Source organism: Triturus cristatus, chromosome 3_2 (genome assembly GCF_964204655.1).
Source record: "Triturus cristatus chromosome 3_2, aTriCri1.1, whole genome shotgun sequence".
Taxonomy (NCBI): domain Eukaryota; kingdom Metazoa; phylum Chordata; class Amphibia; order Caudata; family Salamandridae; genus Triturus; species Triturus cristatus.
In genome coordinates, this window is record NC_140584.1 from 1,089,202,516 (window position 1) to 1,089,222,286 (window position 19,771).

At 45.1% G+C, this 19,771-nt stretch overlaps 1 protein-coding gene across 6 annotated transcripts in view; it reads left to right on the top strand.

Moving 5' to 3' along the window:
• The window catches only part of LYRM9 (LYR motif containing 9), a 373,929-nt gene that overhangs the window by 263,205 nt on the left and 90,953 nt on the right, over nucleotides 1-19,771 (top strand). The window contains exon 1 of one of the 6 annotated variants that reach the window (XM_085649860.1): nucleotides 4,498-4,581. The exons of 1 other annotated variant lie outside the window; for it this stretch is intronic. The gene's annotated coding sequence lies outside the window, so the exon portion shown is untranslated. Of the gene's footprint in view, nucleotides 1-4,497; nucleotides 4,839-19,771 lie in introns of those variants that run through there. 4 more of the 6 variants (XM_085649862.1, XM_085649864.1, XM_085649865.1 and 1 more) reach the window with 4 other exon arrangements.

Genomic DNA, 19,771 nt, shown 5'->3' on the forward strand with positions numbered 1-19,771 from the left:
AAGCCGTCCATCGTTGTCGCGTATGGTCAGTTTGTGCCTGTTTTCCCAATGACTGATTCTGTGATGATGGCAGAATGGCTGCAGCACTCGGAGCCATCGCTATAGCAGTGTTCGACTGTGCTGAGGAGAAAAGCGCGGCGCCGTCAGGATGGCGGCTAAAAATGGCAGCGCCCGCCGACCACACGCAGCCGGAACATCGGCAAATACTTCAGAAGCTGCAAGCAGGCTGTAGAGAGTCAGTGTTGTTAAATTTAGCAATAGAAGCGCTTCAGCCCACTGGCGACGGGCGTGCGATTATGCGCACAATGACGAGCAGAGGCGCCATATGGCTTTCCTCTCTCGTCATGGTGCGCGCACATCGCACACCACTCGCCAGCCAGCCTGCTTTTTTTGCGCCTCAATGCTCCTTCCCCTCCCCACCACAGAGCGCGTCTCGCGGCCCCTTCATGTTTGTGAGGCTCGCCCGGGCCGCGCTTGTTAACACATGCGATTGTCCTTGCTGCTTTGTTCAGAAGGAGAGGACGGAAACTTCTTGACAGGGTGAAGATTTTTTTGAATATATCCGCATTATGAGCACCTATCGGAACAAGGCAGGATATTTGAGACCATGTGTGCCAGCACTTGGTTCCTTTTTAACTTAGAGTACCCCCCATGACAAAGCGCCTTTATTTATTTAATATCACCGGTGCTTTCAGGCCCCTCCCACCTCCCAACACAGCCTGAGAAAGCGCCTTAATTTGTTTAGCATCACGGGCGCTTTCAGATCCCTCCCGCCTCCCAACACAGCATGGCTAAGCGCCTTTATTTAATGTCACCGTCGCTTTCACTTTGGGCTCGTCTGCTTTTTGGCTGGCTGATCGCACTCTTTCCGTGCACATATCCACCTTTCATAGCCGCTGAGTGCAACATACATCGGGTGTGCCGGAGCCCTTCTTAGCGGGTGTCGTGATGTCACCGGGTTTCCTAGTAATGTATCTTTCCCTGATACACAGCCGGTTGACGTGTTTGCAGCAGCCTGTTAAACGTGAGTGTCCAAAGCTTCAGTGCGACCAGGCACAGTCCCGCCACACCAGGGGTGCACGAAGTTGTGCTGTTGGAAACACCCATTGAACTCAAAGGGCTTCAGCCCCCCCCCCCACCCCCGCACCCCCCCCCCGTCGTGTGTGGCAGCCCGGGATGAGACCGCTTCCCGGGCTGACACAAAGCCGCGCCCGAGCACTTCACAGGTCTTTAAAAAGACCATTTGCATGTTAATGAGGCCTCGCTGTTGTTTCACCCCTTCTAAGAGCCCCTGCAGCTCCACTCTGCCTAGATTCAGCCCCCCCACCCCCGAAATCAGCGCCACTCTGCCTACTGTTTAAAGATTCAGCTCCCCCCGAAATTTTTGCTTAGCCCCCCCCCCCCCCCCCCCCCCCCGAAATTTGGCTCTAGTTGCGCCTCTGGTTGGAAGCGACCCACCGTACCCTTAGTTAATTCGGGGGCGCCCCGCGCAAGAATGTGAACTTCTCGGACATTTTGTTGAGCCTCCAACCTTACTGCAATTCAGCCTCCCTCACACCCTCAGCGGGGCTGCAGACAGTCCCCGGGGGCTAATCCAGCCGGGCGCATCCTTGGCACTGCAAAGCTGCGATTGACACAGAGCTAAAACTTTCCATTCATAACTTTGCATCAGAAAAAGGTTTTGTGATTGGTTATCTGGGTTAATTCCGTCACCTTTGAGGCGTGCTTAAGTCTATTGTTGGACCTAGCAGGGTATCTCTCTTGAATTGAATTCAATTCCATGGTTTGCATTTACCGCAGCCTCCCACCGAGTGGCTGCACATGGTCTTTTATCAGCGTTCACCCCACCAGTGGTCAGCAGTTCAGCGCTTTCTTTTATAAGGCTAGAGTAACTATTGTTTTCAGTGACAACAGTGTCCTAAATAGGCTGGCCTCTTTTCTCCAATTACAGTATTTAGCATTAAGAATATTTTTACTGCCTTAACACTGCCTTCTGACTGAGGCGCCAGAGACGATTGAGGAAGTATGTGCTGTCTGCTAAATAAAAATTGCTCTATTACACACAGTCCGATTAATCCATGCAAATTGCATTTGTGTATGTGCTGCCTTACGATGTACAGTGAGTGGTATTTGTTTAGTACACGCGTTTTGGTGTGCTTCTGAAAGATTGCTGTGTATTGTCACTGGATTTTTAAATTCTCCTCCCCTCCCCCCCCCCCCCAAAAAAAAATTCAGTCCGTGTGTCGGACCTTCAGCCCTCCTTCAGTTACGACAGTGTTGAATAATTTTGTTGCAACTCAGTTGAATGGTCTTTGGAAAGACATTGAGCACATAGTTTCAAACACTTAGTTTGAATTGCGTTCACTTTGGAGATTCATTTAAAAAGTGTTTAGTTAGGTGGGAAAGTCAAATGTGGGCTCTCGCCATTGCTACAAGGTACTGTTAGAACCACTTTGCCCTAGCTCCCGGATTGGTGTTAGAATAGGAAATCTGATCATTTAGAACAATGGCACGGAAAGGGCAGAGGCCAAAGTGGTGGCAAGGCCCTGGTTGGTTAAAATAGTTTCCTCTGTAATTTAAAACTAAATGTAAAATGTATAGTTAATAATTAAATACTAAATTCATCACTAAACGAGCAAGGAAACGAGAAACAACCCGGATACAGCTTCATATTCTGTACTGATTATGGGTTGATTTTGGAAGAATAGTGACAGTGTGGCATTGGCCCATTTTCTTGGCTTTATTTCTTTTATTTTTCTATCTACTCTTTATGAAGGGTCAGTGAGTGACTACTCGTAGGTAGTAGTCAGTAAGTGTCCTAGGCACATCTGCCCCCTACACTCATCGAGGGATGTTTGCTGCCCGCGAGGCATCTGCAGAGTGAGGGCTTGCGGGTAGCAGTCATTGAGGGCCCTAGGCACAGCCCGTGCTCCTATACACTCACTGAGGCACATTTGCTCCCTCAGAGTGACGGCTCACAGGGAGCAGTCAGTGAGGGCCCTAGGCACAGCCGCCCCCTGTACACTCACAAGGGATGTTTTTGCTACCGCGAGGTCTCTGTAGAGTGCGCGTGAGCTGCGGACAGTCTGTTTCTACACCCGGTGTGTGAGTGTCACCCTGTGCTCCTATACACTCAGTGGCGGGTGTCTGCTGCCCGCGAGGGCTCAGTGCTGTGAGTGAGGGCTGCGCGCAGTCCGTGTTCCTCCTAATGCCTCTACGTTCCTCCCTCAGCTTTCCCAGCTCTCGGCCCAGCCCACAGTTTCCACCCTCTGACTCCTGTCATTGGCAGCCCGAGGACCCAGCCTGTAAGAAACATTGCACTGGCGGCCTCTCCTGGCTCCTCGCCTCTCCCTTCTCCACTCCCCTCCATTCCTCAGTTTGGAAAAAGAAACATCTTTAAGTGGGCAGTTTCCACGCAGCAGTCCCAGCTCTGCTGCCTGGCTGCATGGGTGGATGTGAGCTGAGAAGAGAGCAAGGACTGAGCGCGCTCTGAGGACTGACCTTTGTTACTGTGTTTTGGCTTTTCATCGGGAGAGTCAGCAATAGCTCATCCCAGGTGCTCTAAATTATAAGGCAGCCTTAGTCACTTGACAGTCAGATAAAGGGATGTTCCAAGATTTCACAGATTGGGATAATAGTTTACAAAATGAGGGCCGGTAACAATCAAACTCAAAATAGATTACCACAGTACTCAGGTAAAATAAATTACACAAGTAGCACAATACCACTAATTCCAAATAGTCTGTTGTAGTGCATGATCCTGAAGCCAGCATATCAAATAGTACAGTATCTTACCGAGCACCATTGGGAGGCTGGTACAATGACATAAACCAGATACACTGATCCCATAAACTTGGAAATAAACGTGAAGCTTGTTTTATATGCACTGCTTAAAGCCCAAACAGGCAACTAAAGAAGCAGTTACAAGTAAAGTCACCTTGCACAACAAAACACATTATAAATAAATTGGTACAGCAAATGTAGTACCACCAACCTATATTTCTCATACGTTCATTCCTACGTAATATTACTATATTTTATCAAAATACAAGCACACACAATCCCACTCTATAAACTTTCTTCCACTTTACTCAACACCACTCCACGCTAAACTACTCAACTCCACTCCACTCTATAATAATTTCCTCTACTCTATACTACACCACTTCACTGTACCCCACTACACTCTATAGGTCTACAGTAACAAAATTAGAGCTAGTAATGTTGCATTAATATTTTCTACGCCAAAAACTCAAACTTTTACTAATGCGAGACCTATTGCATTGCAAATGCTTGTTTTTTTATCTACCACTTTTCTCTTTCAAAATGTTGGCATGTGTGTTGTGGCTGAGGTGTGATCAATAAACCTATCTTAAAACTGGTTTTTGGTGTACTTATCAGAAATTGTGGCAACCAATTAAAACTAAAGCCAAAGTGTTCATCCAGTCCCATAATAAAAGTAGCTGTCTCCGTTTGTGCCCGGAACCCTGCGAGTGGCGATGCTTTAGTCCTTTCTCTATGTCTATGGAGTACGTCTTCCTTGTTTACTGGGGAGGCTTGGGTGTGTCCGGCATGCGAGAAGTGAGTGCTTATCGCTCTTACTGCGTATCTTACGGTACTCTCCTTAGAGCTAATTGTCCTTAATGCGAGTAGTGGCTGGACGTGGGGAAAGAATCTTCCTCGTTACGGACACGAGGGTGCATGAGCTCGTAGGTAGGGGTGTGACACCCGCTGCCAATCTGCCGCTAGACTGACGACGCAAGGTTAACGTGACCGAGAAAGGGATGATACGCATGTTTCTTTTCTGATTCACTTTTTGCTCGCCATCTTTGAACGGGGTAACTCTTTGTGCGATTAACAGACGATATCTTGAACAGTTGCAATACTAGGTTTTTCACTTTTACAAGTACTGAATGTATGTTCCTCAGCATATTGTCGTCTTATACGTAGCAGTTGCCCAGTCTGTCGGGCAGGTTTTTTTTTTTTTAGACCATGTTCTGTCTGTTTTGTAGTCTGAGGCGGCTCCGTAAGTCCATGCGGGACTCGGACATCCAGCCCAGGTCTTAGGTTTGCATTCTGGGACTTGTAGTCTTATGTGTCCGATTTTAAAATTGGGACTACTAGTCCCAGAATGGTTGCGGTTTTAAAACTAGGGCTGTTGGTGTTAGAATGAGAACCAAAAACCTGGACCGTGTAAGTCACTGAAGTATGGACTTGAAATGCAAGAACCACAAAATGTATATTTCTTGTAAAAACGCATTCCAAATTGTTTGAAGGCAGGCAAAACACATCATTTGATTTGGTCATATTCTTTCAGGTCTGCAGAGTTTGCAATTTCATATCGTTCAACATGTAGTTTAGTGAGACGACTCAGGGATGGTTCTAAATGCAGGTCTAGAATCCTGGCAAAGCAAACAGGTTTTTCTTCTCACGAAGTAAATGCAATTGGGCAAATTTACAAGAAACTGAGGCATCTCTGCTTTATAGCAGAGATGCTTCAGTTTAATTGAGTTGCGCAAAAAAACCTTGCGCCACCATGAATGCGTCGCATTTACAATGTGGCGCACCATGGCGCAAGGATTGACAGATGCGTCACGCATCTGTTGGCGCAAAGGTCACGCATTGCTGGAGGCGTGTTGCAAGCACGACACAACACCAGAAATGCTCAGGAAGGCCTATACCTATTGTGTTGTTTCACTCCTTACGCCTGATTGAAGCAGGCGTAAGGTTTTGACGCAGTGGCGTTGTAGGAGTGGCGCAGTGAAATCTTATAAATTTCACTGCGTCACTTTTACGAGGCTTTCCTGCGTGGGAACGCCCACCCTGCATGCATTATACCTGGTGCAAGGCTTTACAACGTGACTCATCTCTGTGAGAAGTTGGCCTGGCATATGCTGTCCACTAGTTATAGGGGACACCTTGCACCAGTCCAATTCGACTCTTATGGTGATAGGTTAAAGACAACCTTTAAAGAAAGCTATCCTAGTGGTAGCTGTGGAGAGCAGCCTTCAGGCTAAGTCTTGAAGGAGTGTTAAGCTTATTGTTTTACCATAGATAACCTCTTGAATGACCAAATGAAAGAGTAGTCCACACAGGTATATATATAAAATATATGTATTTATTCTAAGAATAATCCCACTAGTCTCTTTATGAGGCTGAAGGTAAAGATACAATTCAAACAAGCATTGATAGTTACAATAAATAGCACTGGAATCATAGGGCCACAGGGGGTGACCAAACCATATATCAAAAAAGTGGTATAAGAACCACGACAATTCTACAGACAATGCCTAGGGCATTTAGGGTCGCTGGCCCCTTGTGAAACCACCCAACGTAGTGAGGAAGGGGACCCACGGGAGACGTGTGCAGTGGTGTAAGCTACTCTCGGGATCTCTATTAAAGCCTATGGAGAATGTCGCGGTTGAATTTTACAAGTTTAAAAACACTTCTAGCAGGAGTTCAAGTTCAATACTTTAGAGTTAAGCTTTTGAAGGGCCCACACCCACGAGAGTACCGAGGTACCACTGTTACCTGCCCCAGGGAAGCCGGGTGCATAGGTTGTTTTCGATTTCGGGTCGCGGGCTGATTTTCAATGGCAAAACGTGAAGAACTGCTGCTAGCAAGAAGCGTCGTCGATGTCGTGAAGATTGAAGATGTAGATCTTGAAGAGAAAGACCTGAAAGCAGAGGGGACAGAGTCTGGGTCATGGCACAGTGACCAGGGGGCTCAGGAGAAAGAGCCCTTCAATGTCGGGTGCTTCCAGGTGGAAGAGGTGTAGCTTGGATCATCAGCCACGGGGTCCAGGAGGCGTCAAGGAAGGCCAGCTTCTGGAGGGCGACTGTCCCACAAAGGATGAGGGTCGCTGCGGTGTTAGTGTCCGGATTGGATCCACTAAGCTTTGGCAACCGCAACCCACGCAAGAATCACAAAACAGCTACTGGTGCAGACCAACAAGGTCTGAGCAAGGTCTCCAGTGAGGAGACTGAAGAGCAGGCCTGGAGCAACCAGGAGAACTCTTGGAAGTGAAGCTTGACCTCTGCCAGGGCCCACCAGTCGAGAGACAAGGGACCGCGGGAGGCAGCAATTTGGCATGCGTAAAGATGCGCCCAAGGGTCGCCGGTGCGGGCTAGGGCATCGATCTTTGGCACAGATGATGCAGAGAGGTTGGCTCAGTAATGGGCCAAAGCACAACTTCCCCACTCGTCTGGGTCTGGTGTTGTGCAAGAGGTGGCCGGTGTCCTGGGGTATTGGGGATCTCGGCACCCACGGGGTCCACGGTGCTGAGCTTTGCTGTGCACACTCACTGGCCTCTGGGATGCTTGGAAACCCACCTCAAGGTAGGAAAGAGTCGTCGATGTCCGTAGGAGCAGCGAGGTTCCAACCGGGTCACTTGCAGTGTTTCAGGTGCCTGCCAAGCAGGGGGGGTAACTCCTTTACCCCAAGGGAGATTTCTTCCTTTAGCTGTGTGGCAGCAAGTCGAAGTTCAAGTCTGTAAAGTCCAAGAATAATCTGAGGCTCTGGAGACCCAGTATTCACCTTTATCCAAAGATTAGGGGAGTGTCCAGATCAGAGCCCACCAATGAGAGTTCAGGCGGGAAAGGGTGGCTACACCCTCTCACCTTTGTGTGGTTTCCCGCCTGGGTAGGGGACAGGATGCCCCTGAACCGGTTTGAGGCAGTGTATGCAGAAGTAGGCACTGGAGAAGCCTACGTGCAAGTCTGCAAGGCATCCTATGGTGCACCCACCCAGTTCCAATCCACATAGTCTGTCTGGGGAGGTGGGAGCACCTCCCTGCTACAGGATATCTATTGTCCAGCTGCCGTGCAACAGGCAGCCAGAGTCATGTGGGTGGCGGGTAGCATCCATTTTGTACTACGTGTGCACTTTTAAATTGGTGTCTAAAATCTGCCGCGTTTACTATATCACCCCTCTAGCAGGGGGGAATCATGCCCTCACTCCCATGGTTGGATTGGGGGTATGATTCCTACATGTTTGACACCAAACACGACATGGCACTTTCAAGTTATCACGCTAACGCGATTACTTATAATGCGGTTAAGAGTATATGGTATGGCTGCACTACAAACAACCCAGCAATAGTTTTACGAAGGCTGCAGAGGGGCCCTACTCAGGTAGGTGTTCCCCTTCACACATATAATCTCAGCACCCTACCTTGTAGGATTAGCAAGGCCTGCCTTAGGGGTGACCTATGAGGATATATGTGTTGTATTAAGTGGGATACAGGATACCTATATCCCTGTAAGGGGTGCAAGCACCACCTTACCCAGACAACAGTAGTGGTCTGGTGGTGTCAGTTTGTATGGCTGTCCCAGGGGTGGCACAATAAGTGCTGCAGCCCCTGGTAGGCCTCTGAGGAACCCATGCCCTGGGTACCTAGGGTACCATCTACAAGGGGCTGATAGGGTATCCTCAGTATCCAATTGGTATGTACCTAGGGTACTCACATCAGTTTTAGAGAGGAAGCAGATAGGCTGGGGTCCTGGATAGCAGGATCCCAGCCAGACTAGTCAAAAACCATTCAAATACCAGGTAAAAAGTTGGGGGCAACCATATAGTCAGATTCCACCTTCCTACAATCTCCCTAGATGATTCATGATATAAATGTGTCGCAACGTTGCACATTCTTTATGCCGCGTCACAAAAGTGATGTAACGGCGGAGCAAAATTTTCGCAAGGGGCTTGTAAATCTGCCCCAAAAGAGGCGTTGAAAGTAACACCTGCTATTTGCAACGCTTAGAAATGGCAAGTTTAATTGCTATATAAAAACATGTTGCTGCTATTACGTTATGCAATCAACTGTTCTGGAACCTGTATACATTGTTCCACATATCTTTAAGCGACATACATTAATGCTGATTCCGAAACGTGCACTTGCGTTGTACAAAGATGCCATACGACTCTTACTGACTCATAATGATTTCTAGCACTTCTGTAAAACTGTATACACATTTGTACGTGAAAATAGAATAAACAGCTCTCTTGATGTGGCTATGTACACATATATTTGTGAAAACAAGTTAAACATAACTTAATAAACGTTAATTTCATATGACACACAGGCTGCAAGAGTGGAGGAGCATTGCCCCGCCTGCTGCGAGCGCAACTGGCAAAAACAAAAACCAATAAAATGGCATGTTAAGGCCATTTTATTTATTTGCAACCGCACTGGCTTGCACTGTGTACAGTTCGTGAGTGGGGCTGAATCCTGCAAATGTAGGATGACAGCACTGGTCTAAAAGTGCGCATGTCGGATTGGCCAACTGCCTTGTGACGGCCAGCCCTACATGCTCACTGTGAAACAACCTGGAGATTGCTGGCATTGTCCCCTAGCTTCAAAATGAGCGCTGGGTGAGCCTGCTCCCAAAAACCCTGAAGCTGCTTTCACAACATGCAAGCAGCTCCAGGATTGGTTGGAGTTGCGATCCACGAGCAGGACTGAAGTACTTCCTTTTTCTGCCTGTTGACAGCAAACAGAAGCTCTGCACCAGTTGTGTTCCGTAATTTATGGTGATTCATGTGCCTTCATGCCCCACCATTTTTCATTTAAGCCAGCCTCAACTGATGACACACAATACATAACTCTTCTCTCAGTGAGCGATTTCTAGAATATGGTGGTACAAGTACTGACTCAAAACCTGATCTACCACGAGGTAGTTCATACGTGAAGAAGGGAATTTAATGAAGAATAGTCTCTCGAAAAACAAAATCCTTTAGATGCCCTGTTCATATTCTATTCACATATTATTTTCCATTCCACATAAAGGTTGACGTGATTCAGCTTTTATCATTGTTGGCCTCCTCAGGACCACAGAAAGACAAGAAAATAATCTGTATGAATGAAACAAAACCTCAAATCACAGGCTTTGTCAAGAGCCTCATAGTTTGCTTACACAAAGTACTTCTTGTACCTAGCCAATGTTAGAAACCTTCAACTTTATTAAATAGATTGGTTCCAACATACTTCAAAGCAATCTGGACTCACTGATGGTCGCGCCTCCACCAACTAGTGGGTTTAGCAGAGGACTGTAGTATCCATGGCTTCTTACACATGACTGCCACACATCTCCCGCCTGTGTTGCTATGCATCATTACAGGGGTATGTTCACAGGGAAAACACTTAATATGTGTGTTAGAACACAGTATACATATAGCATAAATCCCATAGTGCGTACCATGCAATACTCTGTACACACAGTGCGAGCCGCCATACGAGTTAGACAAATCTATACAGACGTACACACCTTCGGGGTCAACCCCCAAATCTTCCCGGTTACAAGCTAAGAGTATGCCAGGGATGCCACTCACCTCTTACCAATGGAGTAGCTTCGTCAGTAAGATTGGTGGAGGTGTGAGCTTCAGATTTCCTAATTAACATGCTGGCAGATCATTGTAAAATACATTCTATGAGCAGCAGGGCATGAGGGGGCAGTAGAAAGGGCGAGCAGTGCGGATTGTCTGGGTAACTTAAAAGACAATATGTTGTAAAATCGCCAGTAGTTTTAAAAACTTAAAAATAGAGAGATAGTGTGTGCATGCAAAAAACCTAGGTGACATCAGACTGCCACTTCACCATACCCGCTTAAAAACCCGTACCCAGCTATTGACTAGATAATCCATTTACTAGGGGGGTGTAACACCACTGCCTGTTACAGATGCAAAATATAGGAGATAATAAGTAGGGGTGGGCGGAGCTTCAAGAGTTGCACCATATGGAGTTGCATAAGAATTCCGCATAGTTCCACAAGCGTGCAGAGTTGCTGCTCCACTCGCCCACCCCTGCTCATGACACATATTTGTCTTTCAACCTGTATTCATATGAGCCAGTTAATGTCCCTGGTAACAGCTGTGCCTAGCCCCTGAAGACAAAAAACACTCTGCAGCCCCAGCCTTTGTAAGGCCTAGTTTGAAGCATGAGGCATGGCAAAGTGCTGGGAGCGCTGTCTTACACTGGCTTTGGCAGGTTCAGCAAGCTCTACATGCCCCCAAGCTCCAGATGCATCTTCTCAATAAGTAAACAAGAGTATGCCACAGCTTCCTCCCCAGTGCCCTAGGGCACCTCTTACCTGCAGCTGCCGTCGACCCTGTTGTGTCTGCGGAGATGATGTGTGAACAGCTGCTGCTCCCGGTTCTGCCATCTTTGATAAGCGCTCCCATCCCTCCCCCTCCCCCCTGCTGCCGCTGGCCTCCCGTGCACCCAGCGCTGTATGCTGCCTGTATGTAAGCGGGATGCTTGCCGCCCTCACTCTCCCTGGCCGAAGTTGCACAGGCGCACTTGCACCTGACAGCAGTGGGCAGCGGAGGGCAGGTGTGGAGGCGGTCAGGGCAGCATGTGGGAGGGGAGGGGCTACTGATGCGGCACGCAGGAACGCAACCCAATCCACTGAGCTGAAGACGTGGGGAAATAGACTGCATGACCCATAGTGTTATGCGGCAGCAACTACAGTTACGGGCCGAAAAGAGCACCTGTGCGTAAAGAGGCCCTGTCCTTCCTTCTCAATTACCTGAGGTTTTATGACTGCGCAGTTCCTCTGAATCTAGGAAGGTCAGATTGGACAGCGGCAGCCCCGGATCGTCCCCCACCAGGGACTCTGTTTTCTTGACTCGTGGTGGGTGCCAGTAAACTCCGCTAGATATAACAATAGGGCAACCCAATATTCCCCAAGGAATTGGGTAGATACAATCAAAAAACAAAAATAAACCTTGAGGATTTATTCACCTTAAATTGATTATTTCAACAGTTACAATCATGATCATGATTTCTAGGAACTCAAACAAGAAACTCAAAATGGAAGAAAACTTTCAAAATGACCCAAGTTCATTTTTTATATTATGTTATCAAAAATAATTTTGCATATTTCAATATTTTCATTTGATAAAGTTATGAAACAATCCACTTAACATTTCATGAATGGCAACACAACACTACTGTCTCATTTTGAATCACATAAGCAGTAGTCAATGACACTTTTTACAAACAGATACGAGCCATACACATTTGGCCCTATGTTGAAATCAATCAGTTCAAACAAATGTAATTTCTAACGGCATCAAATGCGCATTAGTTGTGTAAAAGAAGTGTCGTTGCGTCGACGTTTCGGTCTCACTATTCAGAGGTCAATCACCGAGACCATCCTCAAGACCAAAGTTGCACCATGAATCTATTAAAAAAACAGTATACATACATTTAATCATAAAACTAATACTACATGTAATCTTCTGAGTTCAAAAGTTTCTATTGACTATACACAAAAGGAAAAGAGGTGTAATCTATTTAAACCACCCGATATCACGTGCCAGTCCAATAACCCCAACACCTCAACACACACCAGAAGTGTTGGACACATAGAATCACCATCCTGTGAATAACGGACTTAACAAAGAATAAACCTAAAGAAAAAAAGACTCACTTCATTGTGAAGTCGAAACTTTCAGCCTGTTTTGTAAATTAACAGCGTTCTTCAATAAGGGGAGCACTAGATCCGAAATCCAAATAAAACCACAATCAATGAACAATGTAGCCGTATTAAATCCTACTACAACCTAAAGTTTGACAATCAATCGTGCTAAACACACCGGCTGCTACTTACAAATCAGGCGGCAAAACTCGTCTGTCCCTCTTTACTCTGTGAAAAAATCACAATACAAGTCATTAAGACTCGAGTTCTACTTAGACCTGGGAGTTAGACACCACCGTTTTGCAAATAACTTACTTAATTAGTTCTGATTCTGGCAGCTTGACTTTCCCGTGCCTCACTCGCCAAATAGATCGAGCAAGAAACACGCGCTGACTCCGAGATTATAATCGCCGCATCAAGCAAGTCACCCGGTAGAGGTGGGAAACGTGTCAGCCATCTTAACACTGTACGAACACTATGCCATTTATCATAGCTCACAAATATAGGGAGAAAGAAGCAACTATTGCAGTCTCTATTTGGTGCATATACTAAGCTGTTTCTTGCATAGTAAAGTCTCAGTCCTTAATGAAGCTTTCTGCGGAGAATAAGGAAACAAGGAAACATTTAACGGGAATGGGAAACGTGTCAGCCATCTTAACATTGTATCCACAATATCCCATGGTTCATAGTTCACTAGAGTAGGGGGGAAAAACATTTGCAGTCTCTATTTTGTGTAAACTAAGCTGTTTCATACACAGTGACGTCTCAATCGTATAAAAAGCACAATGTGAAAATTTCAGAAACGAGACGAGTTTTGCCGCCTGATTTGTAAGTAGCAGCCGGTGTGTTTAGCACGATTGATTGTCAAACTTTAGGTTGTAGTAGGATTTAATACGGCTACATTGTTCATTGATTGTGGTTTTATTTGGATTTCGGATCTAGTGCTCCCCTTATTGAAGAACGCTGTTAATTTACAAAACAGGCTGAAAGTTTCGACTTCACGATGAAGTGAGTCCTTTTTTCTTTAGGTTTATTCCTTGTTAAGTCCGTTATTCACAGGATGGTGATTCTATGTGTCCAACACGTCTGGTGTGTGTTGAGGTGTTGGGGTTATTGGACTGGCACGTGATATCGGGTGGTTTAAATAGATTACACCTGTTTTCCTTTTGTGTATAGTCAATAGAAACCTTTGAACTCAGAAGATTACATGTGGTATTAGTTTTATGATTAAATGTATGTATACTGTTTTTTTAATAGATTCATGGTGCAACTTTGGTCCTGAGGATGGTCTCGGTGATTGACCTCTCAATAGTGAGACCGAAACGTCGACGCAACAACACTTCTTTTACACAACTAATGCGCATTTGATGCCGTTAGAAATTACATTTTTTGAACTGATTGATTTCAACATAGGGCCAAATGTGTATGGCTCGTTTCTGTTTGTAAAAAGTGTCATTGACTACTGCTTATGTGATTCAAAATGAGACAGTAGTGTTATGTTGCCATTCATGAAATGTTAAGTGGATTGTTTCATTACTTTATCAAATGAAAATATTGAAATATGCAAAATAATTTTTGATAAAATAATATAAAAAATGAACTTGGGTCATTTTGAAAGTTTTCTTCCATTTTGAGTTTCTTGTTTGAGTTCTAAGAAATCATGATCACGATTGTGACTGTTGAAATAAGTAAACTCCGCTACACAGCTTAGGCAGAGTTTTTGCCAAACTCTGCAGACGGAGCAGAGTTTACCACCCACTCCTAATAATAAGCTCCTATCTGCACATAGACCGAGATTGACACAGCTAAAACCGAATGCCTAATGAATATCTACTCTCTCTAGATGTGGACGATCCTAATTCTCCTGTAAAATACCCAGCGGACGTGTAGACATTGACAACCAAAGTTTTCTGTGTGTATATATAGATATGCCTATATGTATGCACTTTTTTATGTAGACTTTAATAACATAAGTTATCTAAAAATGGCTATAACCAACATAGGTTCTGCCCATGAACCCAGCTTACAAAAAACGATCTTTACCTCAAAACTATGAAGGGAATGCCAGATTTAACAAATCGGAGACCACATTTGATCAGTATCGTCCAGTCCCAGGGTAGAAGTGCAATCTCTTTCAATCCTTCTCGCTTCTATTTTTTTAATATGGAGGATACCGATTTACCCCTCTTTTGCCCTGTTTTGCTACATATACATGCCAAACAATTATAACATCTAAAATGCCCTGCTAGTTTAGAAAGGCCCAACATTTTGGAGGCCCGTGGGTGATGTGGGCAAACTCTTATTTTCCACTATGGATCCTGAGCAACTGGGCCAAGCACACCTTCAGTACTTGACTCTTGTGGTAGTGTAGAAGTTTACAATTTTGGGTGACAAATTATTTGTGCAAATTAGTGATTTTATTGATTCATATGATCGTAATCGATAAACTAATGATGTTGTATCTTTCATGCAAGACACCATTTATTTAAAATTGATGCAGTTTCTGGTGTGCTGCTCAGCTTGCTCCTGCTCATCCCTCCCTCCCAATCAGTGTGAAACTTCTCTCCCCACAGTTTCCACGAAGGAACAGAGTGGTATGAGGCAAAAGGACAAATGTATTAGCATATATTGTGAATGAAACTTTCCATTGTGTACCTTGATCATTTTGAAGGATTTCTAATGGAAGTTTGGATGCAGGGTTGCAAATTCTATGAGCATTTGTTTGGGAAATGTTTCATATTATGTTCTACATCTCCGGAGTGTAGTTGCTAAGGAAGGAAGCAGGATGATTTCTCTTTCTTTAAGAAATGGGTTAGTGTTAAGATGATTTAATTAATGCAAAGTTGTTTGTAATTTACCAATGCTATCTAACCATGATAACACCATGCTGAATTAGCAGTTTTAATAATTGTAATGCATAGATTGAGTATAAAAAAAATCCCTAGTATTGGGGTTGACTTCTCTTTTCTTCCTGAAAGTCTGCCTGATTATTTTGTGACGTCCTTTTCCTCATTTAGGATGCTGTCAGTACTCTTTATGAGTTTAACACTTAAAATTGGGAGAGATTGTGATTGCCTAACTAGGGATTTTATTATGACTTCGTGATTCTGTATTCTTTACTTAAGTCTACATGGCAAGCAACGCATTTTTCTGTATCGTTTCCCAGTTTCTAATTTTGAATAAATTATTGATGGGAAGGGTAGGTAAGTCGCTTACCACTAGATCAACAAGAGTTTTCCGGAGCCAAACTGCCCAATGTAAAATCGGGGTGTGCAAGATATTGGGGTTCAGAAAATTATTAGGTGTTTGGGTCCCGCAGTTGCACGGGTCAAGCTGTTTAAGGCTTCTCGGAGGCAGGGGATGCCGTGCTTATCGTGGTTGAAAAACTGGTGGGGACATGGGTCCGTGGGGTCCCCGAGTGGATTGATGCCATTCACGTCACTGTGTCTTCGTTGCTTATCTAGGTCAACTCCGTGAGTGGGGTGACCTTAGTGGTGGAGGTCAGAGGAGACACAACACAGGCCTTAGGAGTGACTAGAGGTTCACACCTGAATATAATAAGTGTATCAAAAGGTTACCCAAGGACTCCAACCCTACTCTTTGTGATTCTCCTATTAGCTTCATCTACTTCCTTAGATTGGCATAGGCCCCTTTACAGTGACTTCTCTCAGAATCAAATAGCACCCTTTGTAGTGTACTGAAGAGTATGGCTCTTCTTACTTTAGGATATGCCCCAATCTATCTCACAGAAATGCAGCAATCCACAAATCTGTCTGGGGGATTTCTCTACCTCCACATGCTCCTCCAGGCCTGCCAGGGTTTCTCAAAATAGTACCCAGAATCTTCTATGTATTAAACTAATCACAGACATGCATACACTCAGCATGTGCATATAGCACACACACTGTACAGCACTACTTACTACCATGATGTAGGTCAAGGGTGAGTTAAACACACATTGATCGATCATTACATGAGTGAGTCTTTAAGCCTCTCCTCATTGACAGAGGCAACAAGCAACTGAAGGCAGAAACATGTTGACCATTTTTTCTTCTGTCTTTGCACCATGGATGTGTCTGGTCAATTTACCCAGTCTTTCTATCATCCAATAAACTGCTTTTATTAGTGCTCAGCTCCCCACTAATAAAGTTTGTTTATGGTTGAACTGGTCACTTTTTAAATCGCATTTCACCCAATCACACTTAGATTACACCAGAAAACCTGCTCCGCTGTAACCAGGCGCTCTAGCACACCAGGGAGGCATTCGGTCTCTCTGGTGGGAACCCAATGATGAAGCATGTCATGAACTAGGTTGGTGAGTGATGGTTCTTTTAAATCACAATAGTGATTCTTCTCTTTCTTTGTTTTCTTCCTTTTTCCATTGGCTTTGGCCACACTCTTTTGTTGTTTGATTAACATCAGCAAACGTAGCCACGGAAGTCTCCATATAGTGTACTAATTGAGTCTTGCACCCCTCCCAGGATCTTGGTATCGGCTATCTGGCCAAGATCCCTGGGGAAGAGCTTTTGGACGGGTGACACCCACACAAGGCAGCTTTGTGTAAATTTATGCTTCAATGTGGGTGTGAGAAGGATAGGCTTAGGCGGGGAGATGGTCAAGATGAAGTAAGACAAATAGAGTTGGAACACGGGCACTGCATGCACTCCTGCCTAGACACCGCTGCTTATTGAATGGCGTGCTATTTATTGATCGCTGACTCCTTTCGCAATGTAGAGCGTGGCTCTGTCCAGCACCCTCGGTGCATCCCGGGCTAAGCCCGGGGCTCGAGGCAGCAAACTTCTATCACCAGACAGAAGTGTATTTATGCAAAGCTCCAAGACACGGAACAGCATTGTACAGAATAAAAAAAAATATGGTCGGGGCTTCAACACCACTTCTAAAACATACCCTACTACAGCATGCCTCGCAGAGTGAGTAGCACATGCACTGCAACGCTAGGCTCGACCTAAAAAGGGCCTGTTCACTTTTACCGATTGCTACCCGGGATGCAGCCGCGACTGCACTCGTATTGCTTAACTCCTTGCAACAGCTGTAGTCTTTCACGACTATCAGGGAAGTGTTTTGGGCACCCTTCCCCGTCCAACAAGACCGCAATCCTTGAGAAAGGCTAGTGTTATGGAACACTCCTAATCTGTGTTAGCTCATGATAACATAATCAGCACCAGGGTTCCAGACATCATTGCAGCTGGGGCACTCAGGGAAGGGGTACATGTCCATCACCATGCAAAAGACTTTTCCGTCCTAACAGTTGCGTGCACCACAGACGTGCACCAAATCCATCCTTACTCCTCCCTAAGCTCCTTCCAAGTTATTAGTAAATATAACTGTTTTTCCAGTCACTGCCCGTATCCCTCCCACATGTACAACTAAGTATTAAACGTACATGTGTGCGGATCATCCCATAGAAAAGTTAGGAGGAGTGAAGCTTTACACTCATAGGTTTGTGCATGATTATACGGGAAAAAACTACGTTATCACAATAGTAAAGTAGCTTTTCAATCTAATCTCACTGCCGGAGGCTATGTTTCTCAAGGTTGTCTGTCTTTATTTAGGTTACATTCAATAGATGTTAGTTTGCAATGTTTAAAATAGGTAGTTTTGTGTTTTATAGGAATGCTATATTTGTTAACAAGGTTCTATCACAGTCTACGTTCTCCAGCCCCTGGGCTTGCATTGGATCCCCTGCCTTACAGTGTTACACAATCATAACACGCCATTTGTTATGTATAGCACTCCTTTGCTAGCCAGATATGATTGCACCACAAAAACATCAAATAAAAAATACTAAATTGAATACTGTGGTGTAGGTTATCATTTAGGGTTGGTTGTTACTTCCTCCCAATAGTCAGCCTAAGTTGCAGCTGCGCCTTACGTTTTTGACTGCACATCTTAACGACATACATTTGATAGTGCTAGACTTTGCATTAACAGTTCAGTGTTTTTATGTTTAATTATTCTATTATATTTACTGCGCTACATCGGGGCTACAATTCCCAGCATGCACTGATAATTATCCATGAATTACTGGGGGCAGATATAACACACTGTAAATACATAACTCTCACGCATAAACACACTGAAAACTTGGCAGCTTTAAAAAGAAGTTGTATGTTAACCCTTTCCGTGCTCATGACGGAACCACTCCGTCATGAGCCACGGGTGCGCTGTGCTCATGACGGAGTGGTTCCGTCATTCTGCGTCCGTTGGCGGCCGCTCCGCCCACGCGGCGCTAATTCCCCGCCTGTGCGGGCGATTAGCGCAGTGGGCGGAGACGTGACGGAACCACTCCGTCATGAGCAAAGCTCTCCCGTGACTCGTGACGGAGTGGTTCCGTCACGAGCACAGCGCCACCGCAACTGCCCCCAAACCCCCTCAGCGCCGCGGCGGAATTCCTGCCACGGCGAAGGGGTTAACCTCCGAATAATTAACCATACTATTGTGATTCAGACTGCATTGGCTTCTTTAATGCTCTAACCAAAAATGTGGACAAATCCATTAGGTAATAACACATTTTCTACTATTTGTTTGTTCTTCCATGTCTCTCAAAAAACGATACCCCACCTACTTGGACGAGTATAGCACCTTTAACACAAAATCCGACCTGGTAACATTTCACCGACTAAAATGAGCGTTATTTTTACAATGTATAACTGCGGAATTTGGGCTTTAGCTCTGCTCTCTAACCAGTAAAAGCTACTGAGCCCAGATATTTCTAAGAACCGGACACCAAGTCAGGCAAGGGTGATGTGTATTTTGTGAATCTGACAATATTTCTTACCCATAATGCCTTCCAAACCTAAAACTTTGACTAAAAGCTCACATATTTTTTTTTAAATTCCTGTAAGGAACGTTCTGGAATCTATGGAGATCCACACATTTCCAACTATCCAGAATTCTCACACTTGTCCTAATAAATGCGGTGCCTAACTTTTGTGGATGGGCCCAGCGCCCGCAACAGGAAAGGCCTCAAACTACAACATGAACAGATCAAAGCTTTCAACTTAAAATCGACCCTTTTTTTTGCAGTGTGGGTAGCTGTAGATTTTAAGCCTGGGCTCAGCTGCCACCCAGAAAAACCTACCAAATGCAGACATTTCTGAGTATCCAGGGTGGTCTGGCTTGAGTGGATTCCCCTACTTCTTTCTGACCCCCAATGCCCATCAAACCACAAACTTTAGCAAAAAAACAGCATTTCTCTCAATGTTCTGGAATCTAGTAGGATCCACAAATCCTACCACAAAACATTCCCACAGTTCTCCTGATAAAATCGCTACCCAATGTGTGCTACTCCGGCTAATGCCTGCGACTCAAGAGGCACCGAAACGCAATGTGGA